Consider the following 23318-nt stretch of genomic DNA (forward strand, 5'->3'; position numbering starts at 1 on the left):
CATTTTCTGTTAGGAAATATTAGTTTTAGTACCCTTTTCTTTGGAAAATGGTGGTTTTAGTACCCATTTTTAGGAAGGTTAATTTTAGTGCCCTTTCCTATGGGAAAGGGTAGTTTTAGTACCCTTTCCATTGGGAAAGGGTAGTTTTAGTACCATTTTCCTTGAAAAAGGATTGTTTTAGTACCCTCTTTTTGTGGAAATGGTAGTTTAATAACCTTCCTTTGGAAAAGAGTTGTTTTAGGACGCTTTTCCTTAGAAGGGTTAGTTTTAGTACTCTTTCCTTTGGGAAATTGTATTTTTAGTACTCCTCTCTCCAAAGAGGTGTCGCACTGCGGCATGCCATTCGGACTCGGCTATAAAATGAAGGCCTCTTATCAATGCGCTTAAACTTGAATCTGACTTCACTAATTGATATGTAAGAAGTTTGCCCCCGTTTCTTAGTGGAATGGTTAAGGGCAATATTTGCATTTAGTTTTAGATTGAACCCATATAAGATCCATCTATTACCCGATTTCACTGTAATTTGGTACAGTGAAATGTGGCGAGTGTGGTTCAGAATAGATAATTTTTAGTTATAGCGAGCATTAAGTTTTGTGAATAAGGCCTTTTATTTTTAGCAGAATTCACTGTGTTGGGTATTCAAAAATCGATGCGGCCAATTTTATCCCGTTTTTACTTCTTATTGACCCATCCAAATGCTAGTGAAACTCTATTTCAATAAGACTATCTTCATGAAACTGAAAACATTTTTTTATTGGTTTTGTTATGGTTTGAGGATAACAATTTTTAAAGCCCTTCTGCCGTAAAGATTTTCCATTTGACTTAGTTTTATTTTCCCAGAGACAAATTTAATTATTGTAAAATTCCCATAATATAATTAAGAAGCTAGAGGTGGCACATTCAAATCACATTTTAAGTCCCTCAAAATTTGCTTTATGGTGTACTTAAAAAAATTCAGAAACATCATAAAACTTGTTTTTATTGTAGTTTTTTGGAAAGAGAACAAAGTTTATAATGTAATAAATGTGGTCTAACATCACAGAGGGGACAATGCCAGGATCTTACTTTGGTGTTTTTATGCTTATCTTTGCCCTTCCTAAGATTTCTGGTGTTGCATTGTAGACTTTCCCCCTATAAAGCAAGGAGTTTATGGTCGCTTTTATGACATAATTTAATGTCTTGTGATGCCTTTTAAAGATAATCTCATATTTTACGTTTTCCTCAATTAATTTTATTGCACTCAAAAAATACAAAAAATGCCACAACCATCGCCCCACAGCCCATGGTGAGTTGTTTGGTTTGGGGTGTTTCATGTCTCCGGCACTCTATAAAATTGTCGAGTTCACAAAAGTTCCATTCTATCCATTGCCATCGTTACTCAATCCACTGAACAGCGGCCATCATCTTGAAAACTCTGAAATAATAGAGGCACAAAAAAAGGAAACAACCAACATCTTAATTACTTGAAGATGTCAGTCAGTCATTCATTTGGTGTGTCCGTCCTTTCCCACCACAACATCGAGAAGAAACGATAAGACAAAAAAATTTAAAATATTTCTTAAAGAAGAATTTTATTTGACCCCCACAAGGCAAAGAAGAGTGAGTGATTGAGTTGATTTTTGCATCAGGGGAAGCCATCTAGACAGGACTCCATAAAGGGTCATAGAATTTTGAAATATTCGTAGGCTATGCCCTTAAAGACGGAAATTAAAAAAAATTATTTCTTGGCTCATAATTTTTTTTTATAGACATACTAGCCGAACCGGGCCCGCTCCGCTATGCCTTCTTTAACTCTCTAATATCTTTTTAGGGTGGAGACACTTCGCCCTGAATGCGGATATCGAACTCGAGCCATTGTAGCCTATGACGCTGATAGCGTTCGAATCCTGGCTAGAACATCGGACAAAGCGGTGTTTATCCCCTCTTAATGTTTGCGGCACTTGCAAGGTACAATGCCATGCATGGTAATTAAAAAAATTTTTCCAAAGAAGTGTCGCCCTGCGGGACGTCGTTCGGGCTCGGCTATAAAAAAATGTCCCTAATCATTGAATTTAAACTTGAATCGGAATGCACTCATTGATGTGTGAGAATTTGCCCCTTCTCGGTTCCTGGTGGTAATGTTCTTTCTTAGGGTAGGGATGGCACCTCAGACATTTGGACTCAAATATGGATATCAAGTTTGTGCTGCACTTCCAAATTCCTTTCATTTGAGCCCCATATTGCCATGGCCGGTAAATATGAATCGTTTGGAGGGTGTTTTGTGGAGGGGGTGCGCCATAAAGTACCCCCAGTTTGGAGGTACTTTATGGCGTACCCCAAAACACTTGGCTCAAAAATGGGATATCAAATTCGTTTTCTACTCTCCAATACCTTTCATTTATGGGGTTCAAATGAAAGGTATTCGAGGTATTTGTCATAACGGGTCAAATAAACCATTTGACGTATCTTTAGGAGGAAAAGCGCCACCTAGACTTGAACGTAAATTTTAATGTCATATTCGTAATCTACTCTCTAATACCTTTTATTTGAGTCCCATATTGAAATGAACTTCGAATATATCAGTTTAAAAAAGTTTTGGGGTTGGGAAAGGGGGGGCCCGCTGGTTACTTGAACCCAAATTTTAGTGCCATATTCGTTTTTTGGTCACCAATACCTTTCTCATTTGATACCCTTATTGTGCCCATCGGACAACTTTCGGATATGGGTGGCGTTTTTGGGGTAAGGGGGAGGGTCCGCCTCCACCCGATATCTAAAAATTATGAAGCCTATGTTTCCTTCCAGACAAAGGTACACAATCTATGAAAATTTTAAGAAAACTCGATTCATCCAAGTGTCTTATATTCATAATGTATCTAATGGCGTTTTTGAGAAGTGGCGTGACCCCCTATACATCGATCTGATTTTGTATGCCAGAGTCGAAATCTTCTCCCCAATACCTTTCATTTAAGCCCCATATTGACATGAACTTTCAATATGTCTGTTTGGGAGAGTTTTGGGGCTGGGGCGTCCCAACGGGTACTTGAACTCAAATTTTAATACCATATTCGTATTCTACTCTCCAATATCTTTTATTTGATACCTATATTGTCCCCATGGGTTCACTTTTGATTTTGGGTTGTGTTTTTGGCATAAGGGGGAGAGTCCGTCCCCTTCCGATACTGAAAAATTATATAGTCTATGTTTTCTTCCAGAACAACGTGCAGAATATTCGACAATTACGGGAAAATCGGTTCAGCCAAGTCTCATATAGTCAAAATGGGTCTAATGGCGTTTTTGAGGGGTGGCGTGACCCCCTATTCTTCGATCTGACTTTGTATGCCAGATTCCAAATCTTCTCCCCAATAACTTTCATTTAAGCCCCCTATTGGCATGAACGTTCAATATTTCTGTTTGGGGGAGTTTTGGGGTTTGGGGCGGCCCGTTGACCACATAGCTCAAATGTTGATACCATATTCGTATTCTACTCTCCAATACCTTTCATTTGATACCTATATTGTCCCGATGGGTTCACTTTTGATTTTGGGTTGTGTTTTTGGAATAAGGGGAAGGGTCCGTCCCCCTTCCGATACTGAAAAATTATATAGTCTATGTTTCTTTCCAGACCAACATATACAATTTTCTTGAAAATTTCGAGGAAATCGATTCTGCCGTTTTTCAATCCATATGAAACAAACAAACCTTGTCCCATATATCCGTGATTGGCTAATGTGCCCATTTTGGGTGTTTTTGTGGGGGTGGGGTGACTGACCCCCTATACTTTGACATGAATTTGTATGCCATATTCGTTATCTACTCCCGCATACTTTTCATTTGATACCCATATTGTCCTTATCGATCCACTTTTGATTTTGGATGGTGTTTTTGGGGTAACGGGGGAGGGTCCGCCCCCTTCCATTATCAACAAATTATAAAACCTATTCCTACTTTCTGACCATATTCGTAATCTTCTCCCTAATATCTTTCATTTGAGTCCCATATTGTCATGATCGTAAAATAAACCTATTTTAAGGGGTTTTGGGGTTGGGCGGCCCCCCAGGTACTTGGACCCAAATTTTATTATGAAATTCGTACTCTGCTCTTGAATTCCTTTCATTTGAATCCCATATTGTCACGATCGGTCCACTTGTATTATTGAGTAGTACTTTTGGGGTAAGGGGGAGGGTCCGCCCCCCTCCCGATATCAAAAAATTATATAGCCTATGTTTCCTTTCAAAAAAAAAAACAAACAAACAAACAAACACAAATTGAATTTTATATTTGAGATATATACAAATAAGGGTATTTACGCAAAACTGAGAGCGATTAGCAAACGGATAGATATAGCTTATGGACTTAATATTTAATTTTCTAAATTCCTGCAACGAATTTTGAAATAAATTTAAAATTGTTTTCAGTGACCAAGCAATGAAAACGAAGAAAATAGACGTTAAAATAATAAACCATTCAATTTGGTTTGAATCCAAGAGCTCCTTTATTCCCCAAAAAATTCTCTTTGCTAAACAATGATTGACGACATGTGTGGACTCTCAGCGATAATAAATCAAAAATTCAATTATCCTCCAAATACTTTAGAATACTCAAGAGCTTCGAAAAAACAAGAAAATAGAACTTCATGCATAAAACCAAATGAGGGATCGATCTTTGGAATTACAAACAAAAAACAGCTACAAAGCACGTTTATGTGAAGCGCTACTCAAAGATAAGAGGGCAGCAGCAGCAGCTTTTGATTGAAGTGGGTTTCTTTTTTGTTTAAAGCAACAGCGTTCATGCGGTCATTCGTCATGAGGGGAGCAATGATGATGCCATTGTTTGTTAGATTTTTATGAAGACGGCGACTGGGGTCTCGGCAAGGACGATGGCGACGACGGCTAGCCTTAGCCTAAGGCTGCCTGCTGCACCTAATGATGGTGTTTGCCACTCTCTGATGATCATCATTGGCGGCAATTGCTGCCGCAGTTACACACACGCGGCAATTTGTTGAAGCGCAATAAAATTGCCCAAAAAAGAAGAAATGAAAAAAAACAAAAAAATCAGGGAATAATTTGAAATTTCCTGTTTTGCCTGTTGTGTGCAATGGGCGCGAACTTTGTGAACCGGCATGTGGCGTACAAACGAAATTACTTTCAAAAGAAGTTCTATGGAACAATCAATCCATGGGGGGAAGCAACACACAAAATCGCTTTGAATTTCATGGAACAATGAAGTGGACAAACTCTGAATACCTTTGCATGATTGTCTGCTCTCAGCGAAACTAATGAGCAGCATTAATTTTTGGGCTTATTTTTTTTTTCTTGACTAGGTATAAAGGAAATAACTCAAACTAGTTTTTTTAGGATTATTCCGTCATTTCGAAGGAGGGTGTTTTTTTTGTAATGAAAAACTAACAAAAGAACAATGATTTTAGTATTCAAGGGACGTCGAATTTGAAATCATGAGCAGCACCTAACAATGTAGGGATACCGGTTTATATGGGAGCTGTATCAGGCTATAGACTGATTCAGACCATATTTCACATGTATGTTGAAGGTAATAGGAGAAGCCGTTGTACAAAATTTCAGCCAAATCGGATAATAATTACGCCCTCTAGAGGCTGAAGAAGTCAAGATCCCAGATCGGTTTATATGATAGCTATATCAGGTTATGGACCGATTTGAACCATACTTAGCACAGTTGTTGGAAGGCATAACGAAACACTTCATGCCAAATTTTAGCCAAATCGGATAAGAATTGCGCCCTCTAGAGGCTCAAAGAGTCAAGATTCAAGATCGGTTTATATGACAGCTATATCAGGTTATATACCGATTTGAACCATACTCAGCACAGTTGTTGGAAGTCATAACAAAACACGTCATGCCAAATTTCAGCTAAATCGGAATTGCGCCCTCTAGGGGCTCAAGAAGTGAATACCCTAGATCGCTTTATATGGCAGCTATTCCAAGTTATGGACCGATTCCAAGCATACTTAGCACAGTTGTTGGAAATCATAACAAAACACCTCATGCGAAGTTTCAGCCATATCAAACAGAAATTGCTCCCCCTAGAGGCTCAAGAAATCAATACCCAGATCGTTTTATATGACAGCTAGATCAGGTTATGGACCGATTTAAAACATAATGAGCACAATTGTTGGAAGTCATAATGAAACACGTAATGACAAATTTCAGCAAAATCGGATAGGAATTGCGCCCGTTAGAGGCACAAGAAGTCAAGACCCAGATCGTTCTACATGACAGCTATATCAGTTTATGGACCGATTTGAACCATATTGGCACAGTTGTTGGTTATCATAACAAAACACCTCGTCCAAAGTTTCAGCCGAAACGGATGAGAATTGCGCCCTCTAGTGGCTCAAGAAGTCAAGATCCAAGATGGGGTTTATATGGCAGCTTTATCAATCCATGTCATCAAGATGGCACAAGAACCGCCTCTCCAGAAAGGAAAGCCTGCATCCCTGCAGACCCTGACATTCCGAGATCCGTGCGATCACGGAATGCCTGAAGTGGTGTGGTGCTAATGCGAGGACGTTGAGTGTGAACATCTTAACCGACAGTAAAATTGCCATTAGGGCTATAACAACCAGGACGGTAAGGTACGGACAGTCTTGCTGTGTAAGAAGGAGATTAACGCCTTCTCTGCATCGTTTGGCTTCCGGGCCATAACGGAGTAAGGGGAAATGAAAGGGCAGACGATTTGGCGGTGGAGGCCAGAGGACTGCCGTAAATAAGCTTGGTTAACCCGAAGCACCACACGCCAAGATTATTGGCTTAGGTGTATGTCCATAGTGGCATGGGGCGGATTAATATCTGCACCCTCTTTTCAATCTAGCCTAACCTAAGTTTTCGATTAAGGCATTAGGATCTTTAAGGCAACTCCTGAAGAAGTCATTGTGCGTTATTCTCAGGCGCGCCGCCATGCGGGCTATGGCACAATGTCCGATTATGAACCCTGTTAAGGTACTCATCGACCTCTTATCGAACGCCAGTAATTCCCTCGTCCCCCTCCGGTCAATTACTGGCCAGAGCGCCCTAGCAGTCCTGCAACCGCTGAGTCCCAATTTGCCACCAACGCCGCTCTGGGCATCTCTTCTACTTTGTTCATGGGCTCTACAACTGTAACTTAGGCAAGACCGTTGACTGGTTCGCCCGGCGCAGACGATCCCCTACTAGCGCATTCGTCCGCCCCCTCATTTCCTGGAATCTCCTGATGTCTGGGAACTTAAGCCAGCGTCACATCGTGGACTCAGAGCCTATTCAGGAACTCCTAACAATCTGCCACACATCTCGACTTCACCGACCTCGAACCCAAGGGGTTGAGTGCCGCCATACTGCCACATAAGTCCAGAATTTCTCTTGCGGCTACTGTAATGACACAGACCTCTGCCTGAAAGTCTACACTCGTCCCACAATCTTAGGGACATACTGATATTGAGTGCGTCCGAGTACACCCCCAATCCAGTCCGTGACTACATCTTGAAGCCATTAGTGAAGATCGAGGTCTCATCCTCCTCCAATACGGAATTCGCGCCCGGCGCAGACGAACCCCTCCTGGTGCACTCGTCCGCCCTCTGATTTTCTGCAATCTCCTCATGCCCAGGAACCCGCGTCACATCGTGGGCCCGGAGCCTATTTAGGAATTTCAAACAGTCCGCCACGCATCTCGACCTCACCATCCTCGACCCCAAGGCCTTAAGTGCCGCCTTACTTTCCACATAAATTCTGAGTTTCGAGGGCGGTAAATTCCACAATTTCTCTTGCGGCTACTGTAATGGCACAGACCTCTGCCTGAAAGACCGTACACTCGTCCGGCAGTCTCAGATACATAATGATATTGAGTGCATCATAGTAGGTCCCCCAATCCAGTCCCTGACTACATCTTGAAGCCATTAGTGAAGATCGAGGTCTCATCCTCCTCAAATACAGAATTCACGCTCCGTGGAAATGTGAAGGAAGACATGTCCTGAATGCCCTTATACCAGTACCGTACCGATGCCAGCTAGTAGGAGATCCTCCTCATTCTACCTTCCGCATCCATAACAACCAGAATGGAACTGTGGTTATAACTATCCTATTTCAGCATGCCGAGCTCCCTCAGCCCCAGCGGGCTGCATATTCAGCATGGCTTCCAAACCTGCCTGCGGGTCGGATCTCAGTGCCCCTGTGACCCCGACTATATGCTCCCGCTGCTTTTTTATACCCTTCACCATAATTTCGTCATTCGATCTAGCCATGTCCGTCCGTCTGTCTGTCGAAAGCACGCTAACTTTCGAAGGAGTAAAGCCAGCCACTTGAAATTTTGCACAAATACTTTCTATTAGTGTAGGTCGGGTGTGATTTTAAATGGGCCAAATCGGTCTATTTTTTGATAAAGCTGCCACATAAACAGGTCTTGGGTCTTGACTTCTTGAGCCTCTAGAGGGCGCAATTCTCTTCCGATTTGGTTGAATATTTTTACGTGGTGTTTAGGTATCACTTTCAACAACTGCGCTAAGTATGGTTCAAATCGGTTCATGTTTTGATATAACTGCCATATAAACAGATCATGCATCTTGACTTCTTAAGCCTCTAGAGGGCGCAATTCCAATAGCCATGTCCGTCCGTCTGTCTGTCAAAAGCACGCTAACTTTCGAAGGAGTAAAGCTTTCCGCTTGAAATTTTGCATAAATACTTTTTATTAGTGTAGGTCGGCTGGGATTGTAAATGGGCCAAATCGGTTCATGTTTTGATATAGCTGCCATATAAACCAGTATTGGGTCTTGACTTCTTGAGCCTGTAGAGGGCGCAATTATTGTCCGTTTTGACTGAAATTTTGTACGTGGTGTTTTGGTGTCACTTCCAATAACTGTGCTAAGTATCATTCAAATCGGTTCATAACCTGATATAGCTGCCATATAAACCGATTTTGGGTCTTGACTGCTTGAGTCTGTAGAGCGCGCAATTCTCATCCGATTTGGCTGAAATTTTGCACTTAGTGTTTTGGTATCACTTCGAACAAGTGTGCTAAGTATCATTCAAATCGGTTCATAATCTGGTATAGCTGTCGTATTAACCGATCTTGGATCTTGACTTGTTGAGCCAATAGAGCGCGCAATTCTCATCCGATTTGACTGAAATTTTGCATGAGGTGTTCTGTTATGACTTGCAATAATTGTGCGAAGAATATAAACCGATCTTGGGTCTTGACTTCTTGTGCTTCTAGAGGGCGCAATTCTCGTCCGATTTGGCTGAAATTTTGCATGAGACGTTTTTTTATGACTTGCAATAATTGTGCGAAGAATGGTGCAAATCGTTACATAACCTGATATAGCTTCCATATAAACCGATCTGGGATCTTGACTTCTTGAGCCTCTAGGGGGCGCAATTATTATCCGATTTGACAAAAATTTTGTACAACTGCTTCTCTCATGACCTTTAACATACGTGTCTAATATGGTCTGAATCGATCAATAGCTTGATACAGCTCCCATATAAACCTATCTCCCGATTTTGGTTCTTAAGCCCCTACAAGGCAAGATAACCTATGGTATGTCCTATGTCGCAATTAGACTTAATTTCTGCACCCATTGAGTTAATCTTTACAGATGTTCTTATAAAGCCTAATTTGGTTTTAGACTCCTTCAATGTTTTACGTGACATGAAATTGTATGCAGTAAAAGTTTAATTTCCAGTAGTTTTGCAAAAGTGAAGTTGTTCACGTGCACTTGAGAAAACTAGACCTACATAATTTATGGTGCCCCAAATGTTTGTTCTTCATTTGTTTTGAAAATGTCTAAAAACCTTCCTTCGTTTTGTATTCTGCGAACGTTCTATCAAGATTTAAAAGACAAAAATCTTAGGCAATCTTAGGTTGTGCATACAGTTCCCTTGCTGCTGATTAAACATTGGTCTCTCTATGTGCTGCCATTCCAGGAGTGTTGTCAATTCATTAGCAAATCATTGTCAGTTTGCTTTATCCCTACATTTAAACTAAAGTTGTCACTCTATGTAAATCTCCTTTTATATACACACATGTGTATGTATGCTAGTGTTGTACTACTCACACAACCATAAAATTGTCTACACGGATTGTAAATGACAATGATAAAGTAGTTCAGATTATTTCGTAAAGTATGAGTTTTGTTGTTGCTCTAACGAAAATCGTAAATCGCATGTCTGTCCATTTATCCATCCGCTTGTCTCGCCGTCTGTCCCAATTGTTTGTCATTCGTTCGTTTGTATGTTTGTACCTTGCATACCTACTTGAAACTTCAAGTTAAACTAAATTAACAACGTTACTAATGAGTGTTGTTTGTACGAAATCTCCAATGAAAATATTTAACATGAAAAGTCTTCCAATGGAGCAATGTGTTCATGCTTTTAAGTTTTTCGTATCTAATACCTGAAAGACGGGCAAAAAATTGGTCTTATGTGAGTAGCTACAGTAAATGAAAAATTGTTTTTGTTAAAAAAGGCAAGAAATCGAAATGTGGGCTGAACTGCTGCCGATAATTGTTGTACTGTCACTTTTGCCCTTTAGTGTATCTACATGTATAGGTAGGTAGGAGAGATATGGAAAATAGCAGCTAAAACAATTTTTTGCCAGTATATCCGTTGTAGCATTTAAAGAACTCACAACGACACTAAACGATATGGCACACAACAAACAGCATACTAAAGAAAGAAACACATTCAACAAATTTATCTTTAAGACAATCAGTTTGCATGCGTTAGAGCAATCGGCAGTCGGCCGGCCGGCCCCTTTAAAGAAAATCCATTGTATGTAGTATGTTGGCTTTTGGAAAACGTGGATGAAATAAACAACAACATAAATGTTTATCCTAAAATGTTTATTAAATAAAAAAAAGTTTAAAGAACTTTGATATATGACACCATTCATTTGGTATACCGTTTTACATTTTCATATCTTTACATATCCTTTCGAGAAAAAGAAACAAATAACCTAAACTGAATGCAGAGCCTTGGGTTTTTTTACAAAAATCATTTTTAAAACACCAAGATATGCTTGAAGAGCAGAAATCAAATTTTCTTAATAAGCCTCTAATCAAATGTTCATAGAATAAACAAGTCAAAATCCGGTTAAAAATACATTATTTATGCACCCATAGGCGCTATATCCAAATATGGTCCGATGTGGAAAAAATTCGCAACGGACATCGAGTGGTCTAATAAATACAATTAACTGTTCAATATTTGTTTCAATATTGACCTTTTTGGCAGTTATATCCAAATATCGACCTATCTGAACCATATAGGACACGGATGTCGAAAAGCCTAACATAAGTAACTGTGTAAAATTTCATCAAAATCGGATAATAAGTGAGCCTTTTATGGGGCCAAGACCTTAAATCCAGAGATTGGTTTATATGGCAGCTATATCCAAATTTGGGCCGATTAAGGCCATCTTCAAAAAGAATATCGATGGTCCTAACACAACTCACTGTCATGGGCCCAAGACCTTAAATCGAGAGATCGGACTATAGGGCAGCTATATCCAAATCTTCACCAATCTGAGCCAAATTAAAAAAAGATGTCGAAGGGCGTTACACAACACATTGTCACAAATTTCAGCGAAATCGGACAATGAATGCGACTTTTATAGGCCCAAGACCTTAAATCGCGAGATCGGTCTATATGGCAGCTATACCCAAATCTGAACCGACCTGGGCACAATTGAAGAAGAATTTCGAGTGCATTAACACAACTCACTGTCTTATATTTCAGCAAAATCGGATAAAATATATAATCTGTACAAAGTGCAAAAAAATAATCTGTGCAAAGTTTCAGCTCAATATTTCTATGTTTAAAGATTGTAGCGCGATTTCAACAGACGGACGGACAAGGCCTCAAAATTCGATTTATTTATTTAGAAAACATCTTCCAAACTTTAATTTTATGGAAATTAGTTTAGGTCCATTGAAATACAGATTAAGTGTGAGACATCCACTGCGGCTATGAGACTTAAGGCAATGGAGAATGGATTGAGGATGGGAGCGGTATAAACGTGGCGATGATTATTACTATGAAACTACAGTAATACTACTATAATCCTATTATAATACTACAATAATACTACTTTAATACTTTAATATTACTACTATAATACTATTATAATACTACAATAATACTAATATGATACTATTATTATACTACTGTGATACTTTTATAATATTACTATTGTGCTATTATAATACTACTATAATATTACAATAAAACTATTATAATACTATTATAATACTCTTATAATGCTACTAAAGTACTACAATAATGCTGCTATAATACTATTATAATACCAATTTAATACAACTATAATACTACAGTAATACTACTAAAATTCTACTATAATACTCCTATAAAACTATTATAATATTACTTTAATACAACCATAATACTACTAAAGTACTACAATAATGCTACTATAATACTGTTATAATTCTACTATAATACTTCTATTAAACTATTATAATACTACTTTAATACAACTATAATACTACAATAATATTACTACAATACTACTAAAATTCTACTATAATACTTCTATAAAACTATTATAATACTACTTTAATACAACTATAATACTACTTTAATACAATTATAAGACTTCTCTGATATTACTATAAAACAACCGTAATAATACTATAATCCTATTATAACACTACTATAATACTACTTTAATACAACTACAATACAACAATAATACTACTATAATACCACAATAATACTACTATAATACAAATATAATTCTACTTTAATATAACTATAATACTAAAATATTACTACTACTGCTACTATTATATTACTTTAATACAACTATAATATTACTGTAATACAGCTTTAATACAACTATAATACTACAATAGTACTACGTTAATACAACTATAATTCTACTACAATGCTACTATAATACCACTTTAATACAGCTATAATACTAAAATATTATTACTATAAAACTACTATGATACTATTATAATACTACTTTAATAAAACTATAATAATACTATAATACTACAATAAAACTACTATAATAATGTTCTGTAATACTACTTTAATACATTATAATACAACTATAATACTACTTTAATCCTACTATACTACTACTATTATACTACATTAATACTACTATAATACTACTATAATACTACTTTAACACTACTATAATACTACTATATTATGGATATAATATTACTACAATACTACTACATTTTCTTCCCTTCCTCTTCCAATATGACTCATATTTCCCGCCCTTTTCACACCTCACTCATATTGCAGCGGTTCGTACGTTCACCGTCTTTTGTCTTTTCCATTTAAAATTAGAGGGTTGCTCCTGTTACGACCTATGAGGCTAAGAATGCTGCATAGTGGCATTTTTATAATACTTTAATGGGTTTGGGAATCCAAATTTGATTGTTGTCCTTCAGGTTTGTTTTTTTTTTTAGTTTTCCTCTTCCAAACTCTTCTTGGGCTGGGTATTGTTAATATGGTGCCATTGTTTAGTGCCTCTTGTGCCATATGAGAGGTATGCAGCAAGGGCTCTCCGCAGTGCGTCAAGAGTGTGATTGAGTTTTGCTTGAATGGATGGGAATCACGATACGTGTGTGCCATTTATTGTGTTATGGCATTGTTGCCTTTGTTGCTTGAATGCGCTTTTTATGGCCTGTCAAACTTTAACCGAAATTTGGACGTTTTTTTCCTTTCTTGTTTGTTGAAGGTTTTATGTTACCCTCCCAGTTTGTGAAACGTTTTTTTGTTTAATTTTTTTTTGTCTTATTTCCCTCTTCCTCTATTAAAGCAGGCCATTAATTTTTGTTGTTTTTGTTTTGGGAATTGTGCAAAAAATCCGTAATAAAATATGTAGAATATGGGCAATCCGATATTAGGCAAAAAGAAAAAAAACTTTATATGGAATTTTTTTCATTAATGGCTATGAGGGGAATGTGTGTCAGCAGTATTGAAATTTTAGTTGCTCTTCTGTTTCATTAGCGCTTGGGGAGAGGTTATCGGATATTACCCTCTTCATAAATACAATACTTGTATGTGCAAAAGGGGGAGTTCATTTTTGGTTATTCTTAGGGTAATAAAAACAAATGCAAGCCGAAAAACGAATAACATTTTCACACATCATTTCAGTAGCACAACACTCATTCTTATCCCAATATTGCCCTGAGGATTTTGAATATCGCAGTTTAAGTAGAAACGAATGTAACTTTTTATGAATGTACGCCTCATTGACAGTTTTTGGTTTCGTATACCAAGAGGGGAACATTTAATGCAGCCGAGATAGATCCTGAGGTACTATACACAGTTTTCTTTATGAAGTTGTATCTACAGCTAGCCTTGATAGCCATGAGCTACTAGTGTTGGTAAAAAGAAAATAGAGAAGACTGAAACAAAATAGATTTGATGAGCATTTTCATATTCAGTTGTTTCATGAGAGCCCTCCCTCATACCGCAATTTTCAAAAAACGGCAGATCTCGTAGATGCGTCTACCTATTTAAGCGAAATTTTGTATGCCACCACGAAATTGGTAAAAAGTTTGGTGGTCAAATAATCGAGGGGACGCCCCATCCAAAAACCCACCTGAACGGACATGTGCACTGATTGGCACAATATGGGTATCAAATGAAAGGTTTTTAAGAGTAGAATACAAATTTAGTATACAAATTTCGGGGGGGTCCCCCACCCCCAAAAAAACCCCCAAAAGGACATTTTCACCGCTTTGGGCAATATAGGTATCAATTGAAAGGTATTTAAGAGTAGACTACGAACTTGTCATTATTATGTTACCCTTAGTCTCGGGGGGCCCTCCACTTCCAAAAACACCACCCAACAGAACACTTTAACCGCTTTGAGTAATATGGGTATCACATAAAAGGTTTACAAAAGTAGAATACAAATCTGAGACAAAAAATTTTTTGTTGGTGTCTGAGGGCCCTCCGTACCATCCAAAACCCCATAGCAGGACAATTTTACCGATTGGGAAAATATGGATATAAAATAAAAGCTATTTAAAAGTAGAGTCCAATGCTGATATAAAAATTAATTCCTTGGTGTCTGTGGCAGCTCCCCACCCCCCAAAACCCCTCAACAGGGCATGTTTACCGATTTGGACAATATGGGTATCAAACGAAAGACATTTGGAAGCTAAGTACACATCTGTTATAAGAATTTGGTCCAATTTGTCTAGGGGGCCTCCCCAATCCATGAGTATCAAACGAAAGATATTTTGAAGCTGAGTACACATCTGTTATAAGAATTTGGTCCAATTTGTTTAGGGGGCCTCCCCAATCCAAAAAAAACCCCCAAAATGGGATAAATGTCCGACATCACAAAATGGGTATCAAGTAGGACAGAGTCTGGGACCCAGCCCACCCACTAAATACACTTCAATAGGACATGTAGGTCATTCGGGATAATATGGCAATTAAAAGAAAGGTCTATGACAGTATATTTCGAATCCAATGTTGGTATAAGGATTCAAGTTTCTGGGTCACGTCCTACCATTCTGCAGGACAGTAGATCGCGACAATAAAGGACTCAAATAAATTGTCGTTTGGTTCTTAGCGTGGGGGGGGGGGGGGGGGGGGGTGGCGACCCTATCCTCCTAAATGCAACGCCAAACTGTCGTGTAGGATGACCGAGAATATATTGTACTCAAATGAAAGGATGTGTCAGAGGGCAAACCCCCTCTCCCTATCCTACCCAAAAAAAGGAATTAAAAATAATATATGAATAATATGAAATAATATATGAAGGCCGATCAGGATAGAATAGGACAGAAATAAAAGGTCTTTGGTAGTAGAGAACGCTTTTTACCCTCAGATTTGGATGGGTACAGGAGAACCTGCTGACCTTTAAGAATGTAGTATCCCAAGTGGTCTTTTTAAATATGATTTTGAATGTAGATAACCAATACAGAAAAATTAATTGAATGTGAAAGTGAATCTGAACGAGACCCCCTAGCTCTGATTATCTTGATAACCTCCCTTAAAATGCTTGACATTATGGGGCTCCTCTAAACTCTCTCAAACTGGTCATGATTGCCTACTATGGCGATAAATAATAGTTATTTGATAGTAGAAAACGAATTGATATCCAAGTTTGAGGCCAAATGTTTGGGAGTCGTGCCAACTCATAAACTTCCCCTATACCAATGGCGATTGGGGCTCAAATTAAAGAAATTTGAGAGTAGAGCATGATGCTCGCAACATTTGTGAGATAATATGCCATCGAAAACTTCTCTCCAAAGAGGTGTCGCACTGCGCGACGGCGTTCGGACTCGGCTATAAAAAGGAGGCCCCTTATCATTGAGCTTAAATGTTGAATCCGACTGCACTCATCGATATGTAAGAAGTTTGTCCCTTTTCCATAGTGGAGTGGTCATGGGCAAATTTTGTTGTTTGTTTGTAAGCACGTGGATGGCCGCCCCACCATGCATACCCTTAAAACGGGAAATATTTGTGGACTATGGCAAAGAGGTTTTAAATCTGTATCTGTTTCGTGGCCAAGTGTTTCAGGGACGCCTCACCTCATAAACTCCCCCTAAACCACACATATGTACCGACTATAGCAATATGTAGCTCCAATGTGATTTTCGTGAGTTGAGTATGAATCTGATATCCACTTTTGGGGCAAAGAGTTTGGCTACTGCAATCCATCACCAAATCCAAGAGAATGAAGTAGATCTAACATCCAAACTTTAATGGGCGGACCCTCCCCTTACCCTTTTTTCAAAAACGCCAGATTTGGGAGATGGATGGGATATCTAGGGGGCCGCCCCAACTCCAAAGTCACCAGCCAAATGGAATATAAACCAATAATGACAATATGGGACCCAAATGAAAGGTATTTGAGACCAGAGCACAAATCTTATATATGAGGATCCGCCTCACTCTCAAAAACACCCCCATACCGCACATATTTACTGATCATAGCAATATACGGCTCCAATGAAAGGTATTTGGGAGAAGAGCACCAATATAACATCCACATTGACGCGAAATATCTGAAAGGCCGTACCAGCACCCCCAAACTGGACTTATTTCCTGACGTGACCCTATAAGGCTCAGATAAAATAAGAGAGTGAAAAAAAGACGCAGCGGAGCGGGCCCTGTCCAGCTAGTTCTTCTCATTTTTTCGACATGTAAAGTTTGGAGTCGATTAACTAAGGGGAGCGTCCTATCCTATAACCCCATCGAGCTTGTCGACCTTTCGGAACAAAATGAGCCATCAATGAAAGATATCCAAGTATAGTAGGAATCTGACATTTAAAAATGGGTCCAAGAAAGAAAAAAGGATTTTCCTTATATAGGAACTTAGGAGAATTGTCATCACTGTTCCTTGTGGAAGGTTACAATTTGCCATCAAAATTTCGTAAAACTTTCCTCAATTTCAATGTTTCTCTTAACTTCAAATCGCTGCCATCGTTTTTCTTTTTGTTCCAATTTAGGTCTGCTGTTGATCAAGAGTTCGTTTTTGGGCTGATTGCAGTAGTTGTAACTCCGGATACGGTTATTTGGCCCTTAGCCATTCATTCGCAGTTCATGCAGCGATGCTGGGAACTGTTGTGGACATATTTACTGTTAATTACCACGAGAACCAATTTGTCAAGCACTCATGTGCTTGTAATCTTCCAGTTCAGACTTGAGCCACCACAGAGAAAACGATGACGATGCTCTTAATGCCCTTCCACATCGTTTACAGATGATAATGGGTTGAATGGATAGATGGATGGATGGATACTTAGTTGACTGACTGGCTGACTCTTTGGCTTGATGTGGCATGAAAGAACAAAGTTTTGCACTGGCAAAGGCAAAAATGTTCCACAAAGAATATTTCAAGTTAATGGTTGAATGATCGGCTTGGGGAATGGACAGAAAGACAGATAGACAGACCGAAACTGGCCGAATTATGGGTTGGTCGAACAAATGAGTGCATGACTGGCTGACTAACTGATGGACCAAGTGAGTGGATGAAAAAGACTGGAGAATGGATTTAAACGCCACATGCAGAGTTGCCGCATCTTTAGCAAAGATTAAATAAAATAATCTTAAAAAATTAGGAAAAAAATACAGCTTGTCAAATTAACTTTTAATGAAAAATCATAAATATTGGGTTGCCCAAAAAGTAATTGCGGATTTTTTAAAAGAAAGTACATGCTTTTTTAATAAAACTTAGAATGAACTTTAATAAAATAAATTTTTTTTACACTTTTTTTCTAAAGCAAGCTAAAAGTAATAGCTGATAACTGACAGAAGAAAGAATGCAATTACAGAGTCACAAGCTGTGAAAAAATTTGTCAACGCCGACTATATGAAAATCCGCAATTACTTTTTGGGCAACCCAATATAACCTACCAATGTGGGACCTTTGAAGCGTCAAACCTTCTGATTCAACTTTCTGATGATGACCTCCCTTATCAAGGGGTCGAAACGTGTGAAAACCTGGTCGGTGTGGTGTATCTCCTGTGGCTCTCATTTTTCGATCATAAAGCTCATCTCGAATGAGAAATTAATTAGAAAAATGATCTTTGCCTTAAAGGGCAAATAAAATTAGGTTTAAAATCATTTTTATTTGTTTTTAATAAACTTCCTCAGTTTTATAGAAATTTTGTAAACTTTCTGCAAAACAAAATTTAATTCGTCAAATTTATTAGAATAAAAAAAAAACGGAAAGTTGGGAGCGCCCGACTCTGAAACTCTGACGAGCGGGCTGGTTGACCTATCGTGTCAGCATGAGTCTCCAATGAAAGGTATTTCCAAGTAAAATGCGAATTTGACATCTACAAATGTATCCAAGTGCTTTGGGGGCCATTCATCATCAATCAAGCGGTCAACTACAACTATCGGGCCAGTGTGGTCCACAGACATGTTGACCGATAAGACATAATAGAGAGTGAATAAGTAAGAATGTGGCATGAATTTAAACAGTGTTTCCACCAGGGCTGCGAAGTCGGAGTCGAGCAATTTTCCTTGGAGCCAGAGTCGGAGTCGAACAAAATACCTTCACCCAGACTCTGGACAAAATAAAAAAAGGTTTCAACAACAAAAAAAAAATTAAAAACAAGGAAAAGAGTGCTAAGTCCCGCCTTGCCGAATCTCATTCGAAATTTCAGCCAAGTCGGAAAAAATTTGCGGCTTGTAATGACCCAAGAAGTTAAATTGGGACTTCGGTTTATATGGGAGCTATATCAGGTTAAAGACTGATCTGGACCGGTACTGGGCACAGTTGTTGGAAGTTTTAGCAGAATACTACATGCAAAATTTCAGCCAAATCGGACGAAAATTGCGGTTTCCTTGAGCTCAAGAAGTCAAATCGGGAGATCTTTTTATATGGGAGCTATATCTAAATCTGAGAACATATATACTTAAGGGTATCTTAAACTAATATTTCGTGGTGTTACAAACAGAATGACTAGATTAGTATAACCCCATCCTATGGTGGTGGGTATAAAAATCACGAAAATACTTTAGAATATTGAAAACTTTTCTCCCACAAATGTGTAAATTGCAAATTTTGCCCCATGAACATTCCACTGAGGAACAGGGGCAAACTTCTCACATATCAATGAGTGCTGTCCGATTCAAGTTAAAGCTCAATGATAAGGGGCCTCCTTTTTATAGCCGAGTCCGAACGGAGTGCCGCTGTGGGACATCTCTTTGGAGAGAAGTTTTACATGGCATAGTATCTCACAAATGTTGACAGCATTAGGAGGAGAAACCAGCGCTGACATTTTTTTCTGATGGTCTTGCCAGGATTCGAACCCAGGCGTTCAGCGTCATGCTAACCTCTGCGCTACGGTGACCTCCACAAATGTGTACATCGTGTTATTCTTTTTAGTAAATAGAAAAACAAATAACTGAGGGGAACGCCCCTCCCTAAATTCCAAATGAGCGGGCATGTCGACCTATCAGGACAAAAATGATCTGCTGTGAAAGATATTTCCGAGTAGAGTGCGATGCAGACATCTGAATTTGAGTCCAAGTGTCTGGGGGCTATCTATTTCAGGAATCTTTTAAGCGGGCATATGGATGTAACTGGTCCAGCTTATATTCTAGATCCAGCTTATTTTTTTGTTAAATGTGTTGACGTCGTTAAAGAAAAGACAGAAGAAGTAACTGAGATGAATGCCTCTCAAACCAGCGGGCATGTTGACCTATAAGGATAATATGGGTCGCAAATAAAAGATATTTCCGAGTAGAGTGTGAATCTGACACTAAAATGCATAGGGGGAACGCCCCACCCCCACATTTCCATTGAGCGGACATTTTGACCTATCGGTACAATATGGTTCTCCAATGAAAAACATTTTCGAGTAGGGTGCGTATCCAAAAACCATAGGGGGAAGGCCCCACCCCAAATTTCCAATGAGCGAACATTTTGACCTATCGGTACAATATGGTACTCCAATGAAATACATTTTCGAGTAGAGTGCGAATTCAAAATCCATAGGGGGAAGGCCCCACCCCAAATTTCCAATGAGCGAACATTTTGACTTATCGGTACAATATGGTTCTCCAATTAAAAATATTTTCGGGAAGAGTGCGAATCCGAATTTTAAACATGCCCAGGAGCCATCCATTCCAAAATGCCATCTATCGGACATCTGGATTTAGGGTCTTAGGCCCATAAAATCCACAATTATTATCCGATTTTGCTGAAATTTGGGAAAGTGAGTTGTGTTAGGCACTTCGACATCCATCTTCAATTTGGCCCAAATCGATCCATATTTGGATATAGCTGTCATATAGACCCATCGGCCCATTTTGGGTCTTAAGCCCATAGAAGCCACATTTATTGCCCGATGTCGCTGAAATTTGGGACGGTGAGTTAAATTAAGCCCCTTGACATTTTTCTGCAATTTGGCCCAGATCGGTTCAGATTTGGATATAGCTGTCATATAGACCGATTTCTTGATTTAAGGTTTTGGGCCCATAAAAGGCGCATTTATTGTGCGATGACGCCGAAATTTGTGACGGTGAGTAAAGTTAAGACCCTCGATATACTTCTGCAACATGGCACAGATCGGTCCAGATTTGGATATAGCTGTCATATAGACCGATCGGCCGATTTAAGGTCTTAGGCCCATATTGTCCGCATTTATTGTCCGATTTTGCTTAAATTTAGGACAGTCAGTTGTGTTAGGCCACTCTACATTTTTCTTCAATTTGCCCCAGATTGGTCCAGATTTGATTATAGCTGCCATATAGACCGATATCTCGATTTAAGGTTTTGGGCCCATAAAAGGCGCATTTACTGTCCGATGTCGCCGAAATTTGGGACAGTGAGTTGTGATGGGTCCCTTGACATTCTTCTTCAATTTGGCTCAGATCGGTCCAGATTTGGATATAGCTGGCATATAGACCGATCTGCCGATTTAAGGTTTTGGGCCCATAAAAGGCGCATTTATTGTCCGATGTCGCCGAAATTTGGGACAGTAAGTTGTGTTACACTCTTCGACATTATTCTGCAACTTGGCCCAAATCGGTCTAGATTTTTATATAGCTGCCATATAGACCGATATCTCGATTTAAAGTCTTGGCCCCATAAAAGTTGCATTTATAATCCGATTTCACTGAAATTTGATACAGTGACTTATGTTAGGCTTTTCGACATCCGTTTCGTATATGGTTCAGATCGGTTAATTTTTGGATATAGGTACTAAAAAGATCAATATTTTGTTATACACTATTGAGCAATTAGTTGTAGTTATTAGTATTAGTTCCAAATCGGAACATATTTCGATACAGCTGCTATGGGACCGAATTTTGACGAAAGGTGGTTTACATACGTACCCGAGGTGGTGGGTATCCAATGTTCGGCCCGGCTGAACTTAACCCCTTTTTACTTGTTTATTTTTGTATTTAAGTTTAATTACTTACTTATTTCCCATGGCAACACTGAGCATGACAAAAAGAAAAAAACAACCTTTCCATCCCAAGCCCCGATATGGATGAAATGGCTAAACCATAATTATGGCACTGACTGTTGTTGATGATAACGATAACGTTTGTCGAGTTGTGATATCCCCTAAATGGTCTAAAAAAGTCGTCTTTTGTTGTTCCGGCATTGTGAGCTTCATTTTTCATTTCAACTCCAAATCGGTTGGTGTTCCTAATACGTTGTTTATGCCACAGCCCGCTAACTGGCCTCACTGGGCGATTGACTATGTCAGTGAATGAGTGAGTTATAACAAAAGGTAAGGCATTGCTTTGGCATGCAGTCAGTAAACGGTGACAACGGTGGCATTTGTTAATTCCAGCGGCATTTCTTTCTCATCAGCGCATGGAACAAAAAGAGTCAACGAAGCAAAAAACTTGGAACTTTACAATTCAAAGAAGACACTAAACTTCATTCAACTGTTTGGCAGTTTCATTGAGGGCAAGAATTTTTTTTTGAATTTATTTCGAAAAGAAAATTTTATCAAATTTTTTTTTCATAGAAAATTTTCTAAAATTTTTTAATTTTGTGAAAGTTTTTTTTTTTAAAAAAATTTGGAATTTTTTTTTGTGTTTCTTTAAAATCTTTTCGTGATTTTTCGAACTATTCCAGCTTGAGATCATATTTAATGCTTTCTGTTTAAAGAATAGCATAGCAAAGAACTTATAAAAGTTAGGTAAGTGTGAGCTGTTTTCAAAACACTTTGACTGGCATGGTGGATCGCGATTTCTGATACTCACAATGACTTTTAAACACGCTTTTGTTTTGAAACAGGGCTCAATAAGCCTTACTTTCCACTATTTCGATACAAATTAATCATTAATGCTAGGAACAACAAACACATCAACATTGCCAAACTCTTTTTGTAGTGACATTCTTTGAATGTCACTGCAACTACTTTTTGTGCTTAGGTCACTTTGACATACAGCACAGCGACGGCAAACCAAACGAACGGTTTGTCTGTTTACGCTCTATTATTTTGATGTTTAAAACCTCTTTGTGATTTTTCGAACATATTCCAGCGCGAAATATGATTTCTATATAAAGAATAACATAGCAAAGAACTTATAGAAGTCAGATAAGTGTATGCTGTTTTCAAAACACTTTGACTGGCATGGTGGATCGCGATTTCTGATATGCCATGTATTTTCATCAACACCTTTGTCATATTGATTAAGATGCTCTACATACCCATCGACTGTTGAGTACGTTGTGGAGCACACTTTTGTTTTGAAGGAAAAAAAAAATAAAAAAAATGTCTTTCTTGTGCTAGTTGAGATTAGATGAGCTGGTAGCCAAAACAAATAAACGAAGATCATGAACTAACAGACCACGGGGTAGTACTTAGAAAATAACAACCAAAAACATGTTCGCCCGGGCCGAATCTT

Source organism: Stomoxys calcitrans, chromosome 2 (genome assembly GCF_963082655.1).
Source record: "Stomoxys calcitrans chromosome 2, idStoCalc2.1, whole genome shotgun sequence".
NCBI classification, from domain to species: Eukaryota; Metazoa; Arthropoda; class Insecta; order Diptera; family Muscidae; genus Stomoxys; species Stomoxys calcitrans.